Source organism: Marmota flaviventris, chromosome X (genome assembly GCF_047511675.1).
Source record: "Marmota flaviventris isolate mMarFla1 chromosome X, mMarFla1.hap1, whole genome shotgun sequence".
Taxonomy (NCBI): Eukaryota; Metazoa; Chordata; class Mammalia; order Rodentia; family Sciuridae; genus Marmota; species Marmota flaviventris.
Window position 1 is genome coordinate 112,981,621 of NC_092518.1, and position 20,361 is coordinate 113,001,981.

Sequence of the window (20,361 nt, forward strand, 5' to 3'; positions counted from 1 at the left end):
TTTTTAAAAAGGTGAAGAGCTTAAAGTACTTTCCACATATTATAGAATCCTTTTTTTCTGATATGAACAGGGTTACAAGAAAAGCAACCAAATTTCTGCATTATTTATTCTACTATGTATGAAGTACAATTACTTATAAATCATGCTATCTTATTAGAATAAAATCAAAGCAAAAAGTATACCCCCCATTATGTTAGCCCACTTCTTGATTCAGCAGAGCAAATATAGCCCAAATTCTCCCCATTTGAAATACAATTTTGAATATTTCTTTGGCAAAACATCTTTCTTTCACTGAACTTGTATATAAGGAGGGTAGTCTTATGCTGCAAGTAAGCAAGGTCTCCAAAATAGGTAAATCAAATTACAAACAAGGGTTTATTTTTCTCTTCCCTCTCATCTCCATTAGTAGTGGGAAGAACACAGGGAGGTCAAGAAGAAAGCAGCTGTTTTTCTTTTGTCCCAAGTTTAAATTCTGTCCAGTAAAGATATGCTTTGTCTCTCTGGACTCAAAGTCAGCCAGCAGGCACTTAAGTAAAATGAAGACAACTGCACCAATGGCAGAACATTTGATGGAGAGCTTATTGGAGACAGATCATTTGAGTAAAAGCTTTGCCTGTTCAAGGAACAATATAATTTCTGGAGGAAATCTGTCTGGGAAGGGTCAGGTGGCTCTATAGTTTTATGGCTTAAGTGATATCAGTCATCCAGAACAAGTGTTATACATAACTAATGTTCTAAAATCTGAATTGTGCTTCCCTAGAAGGATATTACATTGGAAAAGACATTAAGGTAAATTTAAATTCCAGTTTTGTTTTAGCATAGTGCTAATATATTGTTATGGTATACTTATACTAGTCCTATTTAGAATAAGCCTCATAAATATGCATATTTTATAAACATCCAGGGAGAGTATAAATAGTTTTCTTTTTTCAATCTATACTCCCTCAGACACCTTAAGGAAAAGGATGTATCCTTTTACCTGCTGTGATGAGTGTGCCAGTCTATGTGGGACTCCATAGGTATCTAAAACAAAAGTCATATTGAGGGGAAAAATAAGGCAAGGGTGCTGACTGCACAGAATAGATAATATCACTACCTTTTTCTATTCATTTTAATTGCTCTCCTATAAAATCTGAACGTAATTCTTCATTTGGTAGACATGCATTTGGAGTGGATCCAGTTACTCCAGGGACCATATGAGTTTTAATGTACCTGGGGCAGTTGGCCAAACTGTCAATTGCTTCTATCATCTAAGAAAAATGTGGAAATTTCTGGTCAAGAGTCTCAATTTTTGAATTTACCATTGCTCATCAGAAGGCTTCAATTACCATCTTTCAAAAGACCTTGCCCAACCCAAAAGCATTTAATGTTGGAATTCTTTAGAGCAGTTACCCAAAATTTTCTAGTCTTTCCTATTTAACCAAATCCCTTGTGAAGTATTTATTCATTCAATCAGCCAAAATGGTTATTTAGAACCATGAGGATATTCAAAGTAATTATGATCAAGCTGAAGATCACCTACTGAAAGTTAACAAAATTATTCAAGGGATGAAAGAAGGCACAGAGGGGACATGATTAAAATATAATATTTCAATGACCATTATGAACATACATGAGGCCAATGCACCCAAATCTAAGACAATATCTTAAAAATGGTAAATTAAAATAATAAAAAGTATATCTGATTTTCTAAGAAAAGATAGAATAGTTGCCTTTCTTTCTATTTTACCCACTAAATGCACTAAAAACCTGGACATTATATGAAAACCAAACATAAAAGATTCTCAAAGGTGAAAAAAAGTAGACTCAACAGGACTTCAAGACCCACAGAATGGCAAATTAGTGAGTTCCTTGGGTATTCTTTCACTTAATATATCTCAGATTGGATATTGCAGAAGCCAGCTACTGAGAAATGCCAATGAGCACCAGACAACAAAATACTTTTCTTCTTACTACAGTCAGAATGGCAATTAACAATAAATATTGGCAAGAATGAGGGGAACAGGGTACCATCATGCATTGTTGGTAGGACTACTACTCTAGAAAACACTAAGGAGCTCCCTCAAAACAAACTAGGAATGGAACCACCATTTGACCCAGCTATCCCAATCATTATACATCCAAAGGATTGAGAATCAGCATACTGCAGTGATGTAGCCACGTCAAGGTTTAAAGAGGCACAATTCACAATAGCTAAGTTATGAAGCCAACCTAGGTGCTCTTCACCAGATGAATGGATAAAGAAAATGTGGTGTATATATACACAATGGAGTATTACTCAGCTATAAAGAAGAATGAATTTATTACATTTGTCAGCAAATGGATGGATCTGGAGACCATCTTGCTAAGTGAAATAAGACAGTACTCAAAAGCCAAAGGTTGAATATTTTCTCTGATATGTGGAAGCTAATCCAAAATAAAGGGGAATGGGAGAATAGAAATTCAGTAGATTAGACAAAGGGAAATGAAGGGAAGGAAGGGGGAGAGGAAAAGGAAAGATAGTGGAATGAATCTGATATAATTTTCTTATGTACATGTATGAATATACCACAGTGAATACCATCATTGTGTATATCCAGAAGAAGGGGGTCCTAATTAAAATAAGATATATTCCATGCTTGTATGATTATATCAAAATGGATTCTACTGTCATAAAAAAGAACCAATAAAAAAGTCAGTTTTCTGTAGCTAAAGGACCCAGAAGGGACAGCCTAGCAAGGTAGAAAACTTTTCGACAATAGCTATACTAGTCTAGTCAACAACACAGGAAAAAATGAAAGCCCTATCCTGTCCTCAGAAAGCAAACACTAAGTGGGGAACCTAGATTTCCACTGTCTCCAGACTCCAATGATGTATCCCAACTAACATAATGGAGTAATGTGTCATAAAGGCCAAGTGGCCTGCTGAACCTTTCATCCCCAACCAGTAATGCCAGTGGAAGCTGCATGGTAAGCAGAAATCAGGTACCCCTCTTTTTACGAGCCAGGGTATTGTTAGCAAAAGCTTACAGGGGATTTCAACTTCCGCTCCCAACCACTAAAAATGAGGTGTCTCTCCTTCCTCAGAGTGTTGATGGAGACTGAGTGAAGAACCTGGATTTCTACTTCCACATGGCACTAAAATTTAGTGAACAACACTTCTGCCAGTATGATCCCAGAAAAAACCCATTAGAACAAACCATTTAAATAAGATCTAGCTTCATGATGTAAAACTAGAAATGTCAATAATTCAATGTTTATTTTTTAAATTTATTTTATTGGTACATTATAATTATACATAATAGTGGGATTCATTATGCCATAATCATACATGTACATAACACAAATTTGATCATTCTTCTTCCCTAGTGCCTTCCTTTTCCCTTCTCTTCTCCTTGCCCCAATCAACCTGCTGGACTCTACTGCTCTCCTTTCTACTATTGTTATTTTAATTAATGCGTTATCATTATATGTAAGCAGAATTCATTGCAGTATATTTGCACATGGTAATAGATAATTTGGTATATTTCATTCCCCAGTTATTTCCTCTTGCCCTCACCATCTCCTTCCCTACATCTCCTTCCCTCTTGATCCCCTTCCTCTACTCTATTGGTCTCCATTCTATTTTCATGAGATTCCTACCCACTTTTTTATTACTTTCTCTTCCTCCTCTTCTTCTTCTCCTCCCCCTCCCCCTTCTCCTCCCCCTACCCCCTCCTCCTCCCCCCCTCCCCCTCCCCCCTCCTCCTTTCTCTCTATCTCTATCTCTATCTCTCTCAAAACATTCAACCCTTGACTTTCCAGATCTGGCTTATTTCAGTTAGCACATTCTCCAGTTCCATCCATTTACCAGCAAATGACATAAGTTCATCCTTCTTTATGGCTAAGTAGAACTCCACTGTGTATATCTATCATATTCTCATTATCTGTTCATCTGCTGAAAGACACCCAGGCTGGTTCCATAACTTGGTTATTGTGAATTGTGTTGCTATAAATATTGGTATGCATGCATCACTATAGTATGCTAACTTTAGTTTTTTTGGATAAACACCAAGAATGGGATAGCTGGGTTATATCATGGTTTCATTCCTATCCTTTTGAGGAATCTCCATACTGCTTTCCAAACTGGCTGTACTAATTTGAAGTCCCACCAAAAATGTATCAGTGCTTCTCCTTCTCCACATCTTCATCAGCATTTAGTGCTATTTGTATCTCTGATGATTACCACTCTGAATGGAATGAGATGAAATCTTAGTGTAGCTTTGATTTGGATTTCCCTGTCAGCTAAGAATGATGAACAGTTTTTCATATATTTGTTGTCCATCTGTACTTCTTTTGAGAAATGTCTGCATCATTTGCCCATTGATTGTGATTGGGTTATTTGTTTTTCTTATGTTAAGTTATTTGAATTATTTATAAATTTTGAATATTAATCCACTGTCAGAAGAGTAGCTGGCAAAGATCTTCTCCCATTCTGTAGGCTCTCTCTTCACATTCTGAATCGTTTCCTTTGCTGTGCAGAAGCTTTTTAATTTGGTGCCATCCCACCTGTTGATTCTTGGTTTTATTTCTTAAGCTTTAGGGGTTTTATTAAGGAAGTTGGTGCCTGTGCCTCTATGTTGGATTATTAAGCTTATGTTTTCTTCAACCAGTTTCAAAGTTTTTGGTGTAATTCCTAGTTCTTTGATCGATTTTAAGTTGATTTTTGTGCAGAGTGAGAGATAGGGATCTAGTTCTATTCTGCCACATGTGGATATCTATGTGAATAAAAAAAATAAAACCTAAAACAAAAAATAAAGACAACATAAATGCTGCCCAGAGTACATAGGAACTGGCCTCTCATATTGTTGGTGGGAATGTCAAATGGCTCAGCCACTCTACAAAGTGGTTTGTTAGTTTCATAAAAAAAATGTATGGGATGCTTTATTCACTATCAATATTACACACAGCATTGTTTTTGTTCAAGGAAGCAATTTCTCAGTAAATGAAGAGTAGTAATGAGCCCATGTACATGGAATTCACTAGTCTTGCCATGTTTCCCATTATCCTGAAGCAGCAGTCTTGCTACTATGATGTAATGGCTTTTTGAAAATTGAGCTACAATATTAAGTTAGGTGTCAACATGTTCCAGAGGCAATGACATCCAGATTTGCTATTTCTCCAAACAGTCAGGTTTCATAGATCCAGGAATAATTATTGGTGAAAATAGGAATAGCTTTGTTTACTATTATTTCTAGTGATCCACAATCAAGTTTTTGTTCCCTGCCCCTATGACTTTGGGCTATGTTGGTCTATAGGTCTTAGTTCAAAACAGACTAAGATCGTTTTCCCAGAAATATTCTTCATGATAGACTCCATTCATGTTCATAAAATATGTGTTAACAAATCTGAAACTCTTTAAATAACATAAATCATGTTCTTTCACATGATAGAATTTAACTAGAAATCAATAACAAAAATAAAACTTCAAAATATAAATATTCCAGGATCCAAAATGGCAGGCTAGAGGGAGGCTGCACTCTGTGTCACTCCATGACTTGGAATTCAAGTAGTGGGGAATACTGTTTCTCTGCGAGTTATTAGAGGATCTCTGACAGCTGTTCCCGCACAGGTTTCCAGGCTTCAGCATCAGTGCAGGACTTACAACCACTCGCCCATGCAGGACCTTTAGTGGCCATGCCCAAGCAGAACCACTAGCATCAGCATCAGCACAGGACTCCTGGCTGCCCACCTGCACAGGAATCCTAGCCACCATTCCCATGTACAACACCCAGCCACTGCCCATATGCAGGAACTCCAGCCACCACTCCCATGTGGACCCCGTCTATAAACGTGGAGCTCCCCTGGTCGCCTCCATCTTAGGACACTGCAACCAGTGCCATAGTCCCCTACACTCAATATCCTACACCTAGGAACACCTCACAGGGTCTAGAGACAGCCAACAGCCACAACACTGTTCACCACAGAGCTGCATCTCTGAACACATCACCCAATGCCATTGCCTGTCCCCACTCGACCCGACACTCCATCACTGAAAGCAGTTGGCTCCATCTTGGGACACCTTTGTTGCCATCTTTAGTAGGGGCCACGCCAAGCTTGGGATACCGGCTAGGGCTTAGAAGCAATATCAAGGTTTCTTTAGTCCCCAACTACCCACCTTCCTGGCAGCCCCTAACCAAGCACAGTGCTTGCAGCTATGCAGCCAGTCCACAGCTTGAAAAATCTGGTCCTGAACTGCCCAACACAAAACAGCTCTCCACAACAGGTGTGCAGCCCCCAGAGTGCAGCCCACAAGACCTCTAGAGAGAAAGGTCCCTGATTGGGAAGTAGAAATGGAGGGGTGAGTGAGATACAGTTTAGAGACTAAATTAGAGACCAGGAATTGTGAGGTCTATAGGTGATATAAGGAGATAAGACCAGGCGCCCACATTACATGAGTGGGCCCCAAAGGAGAACCTTGGGGTGCAGTCTCCCATCAGGCAAGTGCTATTCCCCACCTTTAGGAGCTATGCCCTCAAGACCAAGCCTCCCACCCTAATAACCTTCACCATCCTGAGGGTGGAGATACCAGGAAACAACAGACGGGTTACCCCACTTATTGGATGAGAAGGAAAACAGGAAAGATACTGATCTCAAAAAAAAAAATCATGTATCTTCCTTCAAGTTTTTTTTTTTTCTCTATTTTCTCTCTCATCTCCCACACTGACATCCCCAACATTCATGAAATTAAGTTACTGAGGACTGGGATGTTTGAATAGTTTACAACACAACTGTAGTAAACTATTGTGTTGTACATTCTTTTATCTCCTATTTTTACTACCCTGCATTCTATCATATCATAATGGAATGAAACTTGAAATCAATGGTAAAATAAAAAATAGATGCTACTTCCAACCCCTGGAAACTAAATAGTATGCTATTGAATGAAAAAATGGATTGCAGAAGACATCAAAGAGGAGATTAAAAAATTCTTAGAAGATAATGTGACACTGATAGACCATATCGAAATCTCTGGGACACTACGAAGGCAGTACTAAGAGGAAAGTTCATTGCATGGAGTTAATTTCTTTTTTTTCAAATATTTAAAGTTTTATGTGGACACAATATCTTTATTTTACATTTATGAGGTGCTGAGGATCAAACCCAGTGCCTCATGCATGCAAAGTGAGCACTCTACCACTGAGCCATAACCCCAGTCCCTGGAGTTAATTTCTTAAAAGAAGAAAAAGTCAACAAATAAATGACCTAACATTACATCTCAAAGCCCTAGAAAAAGAAGAACAAATGAACACCAAAAGGAGTAGAAGAAGGAAAAGAATTAAAATCAGAGCTGAAATCAATGAAATTGACATAAAAGAAACAATTAAAAAATTTGACAAGGGAACTGTGACCACCCACAGAACAGGCCCAGCGGCCTGCTGAGGGGCAGAGCCGCCCCCACCCCCCCGCGCCTGCAAGGTAGGCGGAACTGTGACCACCGACGGAAAAGGCCCAGTGGCCCGCGGAGGGGCAGAGCTGCCAACAACGCCTGCAAGGTAGGCGGGCCTGCGACCCACCGGCAGAACAGGCGCAGCGGCCTGCTGAGAGGCAGAGCCGCCCCCTCCGCCCGCGCCTGCAAGGTAGACGGAACTGTGACCACCCACAGAACAGGCCCAGCGGCCTGCTGAGGGGCAGAGCCGCCCCCCCCCCGCGCCTGCAAGGTAGGTGGAACTGTGACCACCAACGGAAAAGGCCCAGTGGCCCGCGGAGGGGCAGAACGGCCAACACGCCTGCAAGGTAGGCGGGCCTGCGACGCACCTGCAGAACAGGTGCAGCAGCCTACTGAGGGGCAGAGCCGCCCTCCGCCCCCGCGCCTGCAAGGTAGGTGGAACTGTGACCACCGACGGAAAAGGCCCAGTGGTCCGCGGAGGGGCAGAGCTGCCAACCACGCCTGCAAGGTAGGCGGGCCTGCGACCCACCGACAGAACAGGCGCAGTGGCCTGCTGAGGTGCAGAGCCGCCCCCTCCCCCCCTGCAAGGTAGGCGGACCTGTGACCCACCGGCAGAACAGGCCCAGCATTCCGCGGAGGGGCAGAGCTGCCCCACGCACCTGCAAGGTAGGCGGACCTGCAACCACCAACAGAACAGGCCAGACCTGCAACCGACAGAACAGGCCCAGCGGCCTGCGGAAGAGTAGAGCCGGCCCCCCCCCCCGCACCTGCAAGGTAGGCGGACCTGCGACCCACCGGCAGAACAGGCCAGCGGCCTGCAGAGGGGCAGTGCCGCTGCCCGCGCCTGCAAAGTAGGCAGAACCGCAACCACCGACAGAACAAGCCTAGCGGCCCGCAGAGGGGCAGAGCCGCCGCCCGCGCCTGCAAGGTACGCAGACCTGCTACCGACCGGCAGAACAGGCCCAGCGGACTGCCGGCGTGGTAGGCACATCGCCCCAATTGGAGGAGGGGCAGAGCCGCCGCCCGCACCTGCGAGGGAGACTTTACAACTATACAAGAGCAATATAAATATATAGGGGGAAAATTCAATAGCACAACAGTTTCACCAAGCAGAAAGAAACGCGAACAGTATGAAGAGACAAGGAAAGAAAGGACCACAAGCAATGCAGGTCAACTCAACGTTAGAAGAGGTAATAGCTGCAGCAGATGGAATGTCAGATAAAGAATTCAGGATATACATGCTTCAGATGATCTGGAGTCTCAAGGAAGACATCAGACAGCAAAATCAGACAATGAAAGATCACTTCAACAATGAATTACATAAACAAATCCAAGAAGCAAAAGATCAACTATACAGGGAGATAAAGGTTATAAAAAACAAACAAACAGAAATCCTAGAAATGCAGGAAGCAATAAACCAACTTAAAAACTCAATTGAGAATACTACCAGCAAAGTAGAACACTTAGAAGATAGAACATCAGACAATGAAGACAAAGTATTTCAACTTGAAAAGAACATAGACAGCTCAGCAAGACTGTTAAGAAACCATGAGCAGAACATCCAAGAAATATGGGATAACATCAAGAGACCAAATTTAAGAGTCATTGGGATACAGGAAGGGATAGTTTCAAACCACAGGAATGAGCAATTTATTCAATGAAATAATACGAGAAAACTTCCCAGACTTGAAGAATAAGACAGAATCCCAAATCCTAGAAGCCTACAGGACGCTGAATGTGCAAAATCATAAGAGACCCATACCTAGACACATTATAATGAAGATGCCCAACATACAGAATAAGGAGAGAATTTTAAAAGCTACAAGAGAAAGGAAGCAGATTACATTTAGGGGTAAGCCAATCAGGATAACAGCTGATCTTTCAACACAGACTCTGAAAGCTAGAAGATCCTGGAATAACATATTTCAAACACTGAAAGAAAATGGGTTCCAACCAAGAATTGTGTATCCAGCGAAATTAAGCTTCAGGATGGAAGATGAAATTAAAACCTTCCACGATAAACAAAAGTTAAAAGAATTTGCAGCTAGAAAACCATCTCTTCAAAACATCCTTGGCAAAACATTACAGGAAGAGGAAATGGAAAATAACAATGAAAACCAACAGTGGGAGGTAGGACAGTAAAGGGGGGGAAATAATCAAAGAGGAAAACAAACCATGTTTAGTAACAGAAATAAACAAATATGGCTGGAAGAACAACCCATATCTCAATAATAACCCTAAATGTTAATGGCTTAAACTCACCAATTAAGAGACACAGGCCAGTAGAATGGATCACAAAACAAGACCCAACAATATGCTGCCTACAGGAGACGCATTTGATAGGAAAAGACATACATAGGCTGAAGGTGAAAGGTTGGGAAAAATCATATCACTCATATGGACTTCGGAAACAAGCAGGATTGTCCATACTCATATCAAATAAAATAGATTTCAAGCCAAAGTTAATAAAAAGGGATAAATAGGGACACTACATACTGCTGAAGGGAACCATACACCAACAAGACATAACAATCATAAATATATATGCCCCAAACAATGTTACAGCTATGTTCATCAAACAAACTCTTCTCAAGTTCAAGAGTCTAATAGACCACCATACAATAATCATGGGAGACTTCAACACACCTCTCTCACCACTGGACAGATCTTCCAAACAAAAGTTGAATAAGGAAACTATAGAACTCAATAACACAATTAATAACCTAGACTTAATTGACATATATAGAATATACTACCCAACATCAAGCAGTTACACTTTTTTCTCAGCAGCACATGGATCCTTCTCAAAAATAGATCATATATTATGTCACAGGGCAACTCTTAGACAATATAAAGGAGTAGAGATAATACCATGCATCTTATCTGATCATAATGGAATGAAACTGAAAATCAACGATAAAAGAAGGAAGGAAAAATCATGCATCACTTGGAGAATGAACAATAGGTTACTGAATGATCAATGGGTTATAGAAGACATCAAGGAAGAAATTAAAAAATTCTTAGAGATAAATGAAAACACAGACACAACATATCGGAATCTATGGGACACATAGAAAGCAGTTCTAAGAGGAAAATTCATTGCTTGGAGTTCATTCCTTAAAAAAAGGAAAAACCAACAAATAAATGTCATACTTCATCTCAAAATCCTAGAAAAAGAAGAGCAAAACAACAGCAAAAGAAGTAGAAGGCAGCACTTGTTGTTGTTTGACTTCATAATGGCTGCCAATCTAACTGGAGTGAGATGGTATCTTAGGGTGGTTTTGATTTGCATTTCTCTGACTGCTAGAGATGGTGAGCATTTTTTCATGTACTTGTTGATTGACTGTATGTCCTCCTCTGAGAAGTGTCTGTTCAGGTCCTTGGCCCATTTGTTGATTGGGTTGTTTGTTCTCTTATTGTCTAATTTTTTGAGCTCTTTGTATACTCTGGATATTAGGGCTCTATCTGAGGTGTGAGGAGTAAAGATTTGTTCCCAGGATGTAGGCTCTCTATTTACCTCTCTTATTGTATCTTTTGCTGAGAAAAAACTTTTTAATTTGAGTAAGTCCCATTTGTTGATTCTAGTTATTAACTTTTGTGCTATGGGTGTCCTATTGAGGAATTTGGAGCCCGACCCCACCGACTGTAGATCGTAGCCAACTTTCTCTTCTATCAGACGGCGCGTCTCTGATTTGATACCAAGCTCCTTGATCCATTTTGAATTAACTTTTGTGCATGGCGAGAGAAAGGGATTCAGTTTCATTTTGTTGCATATGGATTTCCAGTTTTCCCAGCACCATTTGTTGAAGATGCTATCAAAATCATAGAATTTACAGGGAAATGGATGGCATTAGAGCAGATTATGCTAAGTGAAGCTAGCCAATCCCTAAAAAACAAATGTCTAATGTCTTCTTTGATATAAGGAGAGTAGCTAAGAACAGAGTAGGGTCGAAGAGCATGAGAAGAAGATTAACATTAAACAGGGATGAGAGGTGGGAGGGAAAGGGAGAGAGAAGGGAAAATGCATGGAAATGGAAGGAGACCCTCAGAGGTATACAAAAGTACATACAAGAGGAAGTGAGGGGAAGGGGAAAAATAATACAAGGGGGACAAACGAATGTCAGTAAAGGGGGCAGAGAGAGAAGAGGGGAGGGGAGGGGAGGGGAGGGGAGGGGGGATAGTAGAGGATAGGAAAGACAGCAGAATACAACAGACACTAGTATGGCAATATGTAAATCAATGGATGTGTAACTGACGTGATTCTGCAATCTGTATATGGGGTAAAAATGGGAGCTCATAACCCACTTGAATCAAATTGTGAAATATGATATATCAAGAACTATGTAATGTTTTGAACAGCCAACAATAAAAAATTATAAAAAAAAAAAAAAAAAAAAGAAGTAGAAGGCAAGAAATAATTAAAATCAGAGCTGAAATTAACGAAATCAAAACAAAAGAAATAATTGAAAAAATTGACAAAACTAAAAGTTGGTTCTTTGAAAAAATAAATAAAATCGACAGACCCTTAGCCATGCTAACGAAGAGAAGAAGAGAGAGAATTCAAATTACTAGCATACGGGATGAAAAAGGCAATATCACAACAGACACTTCAGAAATACAGAAGATAATTAGAAATTATTTTGAATCCTTATACTCCAATAAATTAGAAGATAGTGAAGGCATCGATAAATTTCTTAAGTCATATGATCTGCCCAGATTGAGTCAGGAGGATATAGACAACCTAAACAGACCAATATCAATTGAGGAAATAGAAGAAACCATCAAAAGACTACCAACTAAGAAAAGCCCAGGACCGGATGGGTATACAGCAGAGTTTTACAAAACCTTTAAAGAGGAACTAATACCAATACTTTTCAAGCTACTTCGGGAAATAGAAAAAGAGGGAGAACTTCCAAATTCATTCTACGAGGCCAACATCACCTGATTCCTAAACCAGACAAAGACACGTCAAAGAAAGAAAACTACAGACCAATATCTCTAATGAACCTAGATGCAAAAATCCTCAATAAAATTCTGGCGAATCGGATACAAAAACATATCAAAAAAATTGTGCACCATGATCAAGTAGAATTCATCCCTGGGATGCAAGGCTGGTTCAATATACGGAAATCAATAAATGTTATTCACCATATCAATAGACTTAAAAATAAGAACCATATGATCATCTCGATAGATGCGGAAAAAGCATTCGACAAAGTACAGCATCCCTTTATGTTCAAAACTCTAGAAAAACTAGGGATAACAGGAACATACCTCAATATTGTAAAAGCAATCTATGCTAAGCCTCAGGCTAGCATCATTCTGAATGGAGAAAAACTGAAGGCATTCCCTCTAAAATCTGGAACAAGACAGGGATGCCCTCTCTCACAACTTCTGTTCAACATAGTTCTCGAAACACTGGCCAGAGCAATTAGACAGACGAAAGAAATTAAAGGCACAAAAATAGGAAAAGAAGAACTTAAATTATCACTATTTGCAGGTGACATGATTCTATACCTAGCAGACCCAAAAGGGTCTACAAAGAAACTATTAGAGCTAATAAATGAATTCAGCAAAGTGGCAGGCTATAAAATCAACACGCATAAATCAAAGGCATTCCTGTATATCAGCAACAAATCCTCTGAAATGGAAATGAGGACAACCACTCCATTCACAATATCCTCAAAAAAAAATAAAATACTTGGGAATCAACCTAACAAAAGAGGTGAAAGACTTATACAATGAAAACTACAGAACCCTAAAGAGAGAAATAGAAGAAGATCTTAGAAGATGGAAAAATATACCCTGTTCATGGATAGGCAGAACTAACATCATCAAAATGGCGATATTACCAAACGTTCTCTATAGGTTTAATGCAATGCCAATCAAAATCCCAACGGCATTTCTTGTAGAAATAGAGAAAGCAATCATGAAATTCATATGGAAAAATAAAAGACCCAGAATAGCAAAAACAATGCTAAGCAGGAAGTGTGAACCAGGCGGTATAGCGATACCAGACTTCAAACTATACTACAGAGCAATAGTAACAAAAACAGCATGGTACTGGTACCAAAACAGGCGGGTGGACCAATGGTACAGAATAGAGGACACAGAAACCAATCCACAAAACTACAACTATCTTATATTTGATAAAGGAGCTAAAAGCATGCAATGGAGGAAGGATAGCATGTTCAACAAATGGTGCTGGGAAAACTGGAAATCCATATGCAACAAAATGAAACTGAATCCCTTTCTCTCGCCATGCACAAAAGTTAACTCAAAATGGATCACGGAGCTCGATATCAAATCAGAGACACGGCGTCTGATAGAAGAAAAAGTTGGCTACGATCTACATACTGTGGGGTCGGGCTCCAAATTCCTCAATAGGACACCCATAGCACAAAAGGTAATAACTAGAATCAACAAATGGGACTTACTCAAACTAAAAAGTTTTTTCTGAGCAAGAGAAACAATAAGAGAGGTAAATAGGGAGCCTACATCCTGGGAACAAATATTTACTCCTCACACTTCAGATAGAGCCCTAATATCCAGAGAATACAAAGAACTCAAAAAATTAAACAATAAGAAAACAAATAACCCAATCAACAAATGGGCCAAGGACCTGAACAGACACTTCTCAGAGGGGGACATACAATCAATCAACAAGTACATGAAAAAATGCTCACCATCTCTAGCAGTCAGAGAAATGCAAATCAAAACCACCCTAAGATACCATCTCACTCCAGTAAGATTGGCAGCCATTATGAAGTCAAACAACAACAAGTGCTGGCAAGGATGTGGGGAAAAGGGTACACTTGTACATTGCTGGTGGGACTTCAAATTGGTGCGGCCAATTTGGAAAGCAGTATGGAGATTCCTTGGAAAGCTGGGAATGGAACCACCATTTGACCCAGCTATTGCCCTTCTAGGACTATTCCCTGAAAACCTTAAAAGAGCGTACTACAGGGATACCGCCACATCGATGTTCATAGCAGCACAATTCACAATAGCTAGACTGTGGAACCAACCCAGATGCCCTTCAATAGATGAATGGATAAAAAAAAAAATGTGGCATTTATACACAATGGAGTATTACGCAGCACTAAAAATGACAAAATCATGGAATTTGCAGGGAAATGGATGGCATTAGAGCAGATTATGCTAAGTGAAGCTAGCCAATCCCTAAAAAACAAATGCCAAATTCTTCTTTGATCTAATGAGAGAAACTAAGAACAGAGCAGGAAGGAAGAGCAGGAGGAAAAGTTTAACATTAAACAGAGACATGAGGTGGGAGGGAAAGGGAGAGAAAAGGGAAATTGCATGGAAATGGAAGGAGACCATCATTGTTATACAAAATTACATATAAGAGGTTGTGAGGGGAAAGGGAAAAATACAAGGGAGAGAATTAAATTACAGCAGATGGGGTAGAGAGAGAAGATGGGAGGGGAGGGGAGGGGGGGATAGTAGAGGATAGGAAAGGTAGCAGAATACAACAGTACTAAAATGGTATTATGTAAAAATGTGGATGTGTAACGGATGTGATTCTGCAATCTGTATTTGGGGTAAAAATGGGAGTTCATAACCCACTTGAATCTAATGTATGAAATATGATATGTCAAGAGCTTTGTAATGTTTTGAACAACCAATAAAAAAAAAAGAAAGTCTCAATTCCTAGTGTGCCTCACTGTATTTTGGAGGCAACACATTAAAAAAAAAATGTGGTATATATACACAATAGAATATTACTCAGCATTAAAAAAGAATAAAATCATGGCATTTGCAGGTAAATGGATGGAGTTGGAAAATATTATGCTAAGTGAAGTAAGCCAATTCTATGAAAACAAATGCCAAATATTTTCTCTGATATGTGGATGCTGATCCATAATGGGAATGGGCGGGAAGCATGGGAGGAATGTAGGAACTTTAGACAAGGCAAAGGGGAGGGAGGGGAAGGGAGGGAGTATAGGGGTAGGAAAGATGGTGGAATGAGATGGACATCATTACCCTAAGTACATGTATGAAGATATGAATGGTGTGACTCTACTTTTTATACAACCAGAGACATGAAAAATTGTGTTCTATATGTGTACTATGAATTGAAATGCATTCTGCTGTCATGTAGAACAAATTAGAATAAATAAATAATTTTTTAAAAGCACATAAAATATCAAAAATACTTCAAAATGAGTAAACATGGGCATATAAAAATTTGTGAGATAAGTGAAGCAGTTCTTGGAGTGGAATACATAGTATTAAGTGCTTACAAATTTATAGCAGACTTTTTCATGATACAAACAAAAAATTGGAAACAAAACAAATATATATTGACTGGGAAATGGATAAGCTAACTGTAGTTAATTCATCCAGTGGAATGATACTCAAAAACAAAAAGGAACACAATACCATGTGTTAATAAAAAAGTAAAAATGCTGAGGGGAAGAAACCAGAAATAGTGTGTGATCCTGTTTATGTTAAGTTCAATAATAAACAATTAATTGGGGTGACAGAAGTCAGAATAGTGGTTGTGTGTTATGTAGGTTGAAGATTGACTGGAAAGAGTTATATGGGAATTTTCTGGTGGGATAAAAATGTTTTATGTCTTCAGTATGGTGTAGATTACAAGGGTGCATTCATTTGTTAAAAGTCATCAAATTGTATGGTTAAGATTTGTGCATATTATTATGTAAATTATTCACCATGTGATTTTTCTCAAAATTTAGAAAGTATTTCCTAGGACATTATTCACAATACCCATGAAATAAAAGCAAATTAAATGTCCATATAGAGATGCATGGATAAAGAAAATGTGGCATGTAGACATTCATTTATACATATATGCATGTATGTTTGTCTTCACATATAAAAGATACAGGTGTGTATCTGTATACTCAAATGAAATATTGTTCAGGCTTAAAAATATGGAAATCCTGCCATTTGCAACAGCATGCATGGACCTAGAAAACATCATGCTAAGTGAAATCAAACAGACACATATGGACAAATACTCCATAATACCATTATATGAGGAATTGAAAGTAGTCAAATTCATAGAATCAGAGAGTAGAATGGTGGTTTCCGGGGGATGGGGGAGGGCAAAAAGGGAGGTATTAGTCAATGGGTACAAATTTAGTTATACAAGATAAAGAAGTCCTTTACTGTACAGTGTAGTACCTATAGGTAACAGTACCATATTTTACGCTTAAAATTTTTCTAAGAGATAGATCTTATGTTAAGATTTCTTAAACATATACACAAAAAATTAAGAAATAAAAGAGCAGAAGGAAAATTTTTGAGGAGACAAGTTTATGACATAGATTAAGATGATGGTTCCACGGTGTATACAAGTACTTCTCTTCAAATTCATCAAGTTTTATGCATTAATTATGTCCAGTCTTCTATATATAAAAATGCTTAATTTGAAAAAGAAAGTATTTCTTCAAATAGCAAAATATAATTTAAAAACTCTTTTGTCAGGGCTAGGGATATAGCTCAGTTGGTAGAGTGCTTACCTTGCATGCACAAGGCCCTGGGTACAACAAAACAAAACAACTTTTTGTGGCAAATATAGATTTTTTTACCATTTCAGATGAGCAAATTTAAATATATTTTTGATAAAATCATAGACAATATATTCATCATGGACTACTGAAAGAAATTAGTTTTTTTCTGCCCAGAGATAATTCTACCTATTTAAGATTATTAGGGAGGCATAAAATGATTTCCTCAATAAGCCTTCACAGTAAAAAGAATACTGGATTGTCTGGATAACAGGTATGCCTCATCATGGGCATTTTTATATTTCCATCCATGAAAAAAAAGCCAATTAGTGGAAAAATCTAATTTTATGCATTTAGCTTATGACAAGTGAGTACTGAATACCCTTTAAAAGGTCCAGAATGGCAAATGACCCCAGAGGTACAAACATGAGTCTCCCCTCAAGAACTTATTTTATGTGGGAAAGATATCCCCTGGAGGTCAATAAAGTAACCTAACATATTCCACTTGTGAAGAATGGCTGTATTACACTAACTCAGATGTATATTGATTACACTGGGGGAGATGGTATCCCAATGCTATCAAACCCATAGCATATTTTTATTCTTCATGCTGCTCCTGTATCTGAGATGCAGATAAGTTATTCTGTCCCATAACTAGTTATACTAGAATTTTAAATTGAAGAATTGGAAACAATTCAAAGTCAAAGAGAAAAATTTATAACACTTTAAACTGAAACTGACATATCCAGAACAAGGAGAAAAGTGACCATTCATTTGTTCATTCATTCATTATACATTTACTAAGTACCTACTATGTGTCAGACCCTTTGCTAGGTACCAAACATTTATGGAACGTTTGAATGATCCTTCAAGAAATAAAAGCCCAAAATGGTAGAAAGAGGTAATTAGAAAACAATATAGTCAGAGTAACAATTAACATATGCACAAGGTAAACTGAAGTACAGAGGAAAGACCAAGGAAGGCTTTCTGAATGAGACAGTACCTACTGAGTGTGGAAGGATGAGTACGAGTTGGCCAGGTAATATGAAATGTATAGGGGGCATTCAGGAACAATGGTCTGCATAAGCAAAAGGAGAGGTGTGGAAGAGAAAAAGCAGCAGAGTATGCATAAACAACAAATAAATTAAGCATTTTGAGCAAAAGAGTGACAGGATCCAATTTGGGTTTTAAACAGAAGAGTCTGACAGTGTGGGGGATGCAAAATAGGAATTAGAAGGGAGGCAAGAAAACCAGTTAAGAGATTATTATGGTTTAGACAGTAATAAAAGTGGTGCTGAACTAGGGATTAGGCACTGACAATAGAGAGGACGGAGCAATTATGATCAATAGCCAATGTACAAATTTCAAGATATCACACTCTCTTGATGTTTCCCCTATTAATTACTAGCCATTTTGATTTCTGGTTCCTCCTCTTCTCCACAACTTTTAAAAATTATATTGACCCAGGGTTTAGTTCTTGAATCTGTCCCCTGTCTTCATTTCCTTGGCTTTGAATTATTATGCATATGTTGAAGATACCCAAATGTATAGCTTTATTTCAGATTTTTCCTCTTCACTCTAGACTCATATAGCCACCTACTTGCCTGACATTTCACTTAGATTTCTAGTAAGGATCTCAAACCAAGATATAAAAAAACTGAACTTCTGCATGCCAAACTTATTCCACCTGCAGTCTTTCCCATCTCAGTAAATGTCACTCCCCTCCTCAGGCAAAAACAAAAACAAAAAAACGAACCTTGGATTAATCTTTGACTTCTCCATTTCATACTCGCTATCCAATCTATCAGTACATCCTGTTTGTTTTACCTTCACACTATATCCTTAATCTATCTACTTCTCACCACCAAACACGATTTCCATCTTTCTCTCAACCACCATCATCTCTTGCCTGGATCACTATAGTGGTTTCCCAGCTTCCACCTTGCCTGTACCTCTTATAAACTCTTCTCAAGATAGCTGCAGCTTTTGCACAGCAAAGGAAACAATCAACAAAATGAAAAGGCAGCCTCTGGAATGGGATAAAACATGTGCAAACTATAATCTGATAAAGAGTTTTCATCCAAAATATGTAAGTAACTCCTGCAAATCAATAACAAGAAAAAAATTAAAAATGGGCTAAGTGCCTGAATTGGTATTACTTCAAAGGACACATAATATCTAGTAAGTATATAAAAGGTACTCCACTTCACTGATCATGATGGAAATGCAAATCAAAACTATAGGATATTACCTCAGGCCTACTAGAACAGTTATTATAAAAATACATTAAAAACATTAATGTGAGAATGTGAGGAAAAGGGAACTCTTATATACTGTTAATGAGAATGTAAATTGGTGAAACCACTATGGAAAACAATATGGATGTGCTCCCCAAATTAATAGCATATCTACCATATGATCTAGCAGTTTTACTCTGGGTATATATCCAGAAGAACTGAAATTAGGATCCTGAAGTGATATCTTCATTCTCATGTTCACTGTGGTATTATTTCTAATAGTTAAGACACAGAGGCAAATAAAATTCTTTATATGGATGAATAGGTAAAGAAAATATGACAAATATAAAATATTTTCAGCCTTAAAAAGAAGGAAATCCTGCCATTTGTGACAATAGGGGTAAACATGGAAAACATCATGCCAAGTGGAATAAGACAGAAATAGAAGGACAGATACTATATGAAATCACTTATATGATGATTCCAAAGTAGTCAAACCCATAGAAACAAAGAATAGAATGGTGGTTGCCAAGAGCTGGATGAAGGGCAAAAAAGGGAGGCATTAGTCAAAGTATACCAATTTTTGCTTATGAGAGATGGAGAAATCCTAGAGATCTTCTATATAGCATAGTGCCTACACAGTAACAACACCATATGGTAAACTTAAGTATGTACTTAAGGCCAGGCATGGTGGCACATACCTGTAATCCCAGTACCCAGGGAGGAAGAGGCAGGAAGATCACAAGTTTGAGCCAGCCTGGGCAAAACAGATCTTAAGTTAGTTAGTTGTTCTAATCACACACACACACAAATAACACTAAATAAGAGAGAATGAGAAGACTTTTGGAGACAATGGATAGTTTATAGCATAGACTAACATGATGATTTCATGTATATACTTACATCCAAACTTACCAAGTTCTATACATTAAATACATATGGAATTTTTTAATAGATGGATACAATATCTTTATTTTATTTGTTAATTTTTATATGGTGCTGAGGATCGAACCCAGTGCCTCACCTGTGTGAGGCAACAACCCCAGGCCCCATATGGCTTTTTGTATGTCAACCATATATCAAATAAATGGGTTTGAACAACAGATAGTAGGCAGCATGATTTTTTAAAGCCATATTATTTCACTCTTCTATTCAAAATCCTTCATAGACTCCTCAATTCAATCATAGTAAAGTCAGAGTCCCTATCATGGCCTTGTGGC

At 38.5% G+C, this 20,361-nt stretch overlaps 1 protein-coding gene across 5 annotated transcripts in view; it reads right to left on the bottom strand.

The window, feature by feature from the left end:
• The window catches only part of Enox2 (ecto-NOX disulfide-thiol exchanger 2), a 288,838-nt gene that overhangs the window by 225,939 nt on the left and 42,538 nt on the right, over positions 1 to 20,361 (bottom strand). Inside the window, exon 1 of one of the 5 annotated variants that reach the window (XM_071606303.1) lies at positions 19,843 to 19,898. The exons of the other annotated variants lie outside the window; for them this stretch is intronic. The gene's annotated coding sequence lies outside the window, so the exon portion shown is untranslated. Of the gene's footprint in view, positions 1 to 19,842; positions 19,899 to 20,361 lie in introns of those variants that run through there. 5 annotated transcript variants of the gene reach the window in all.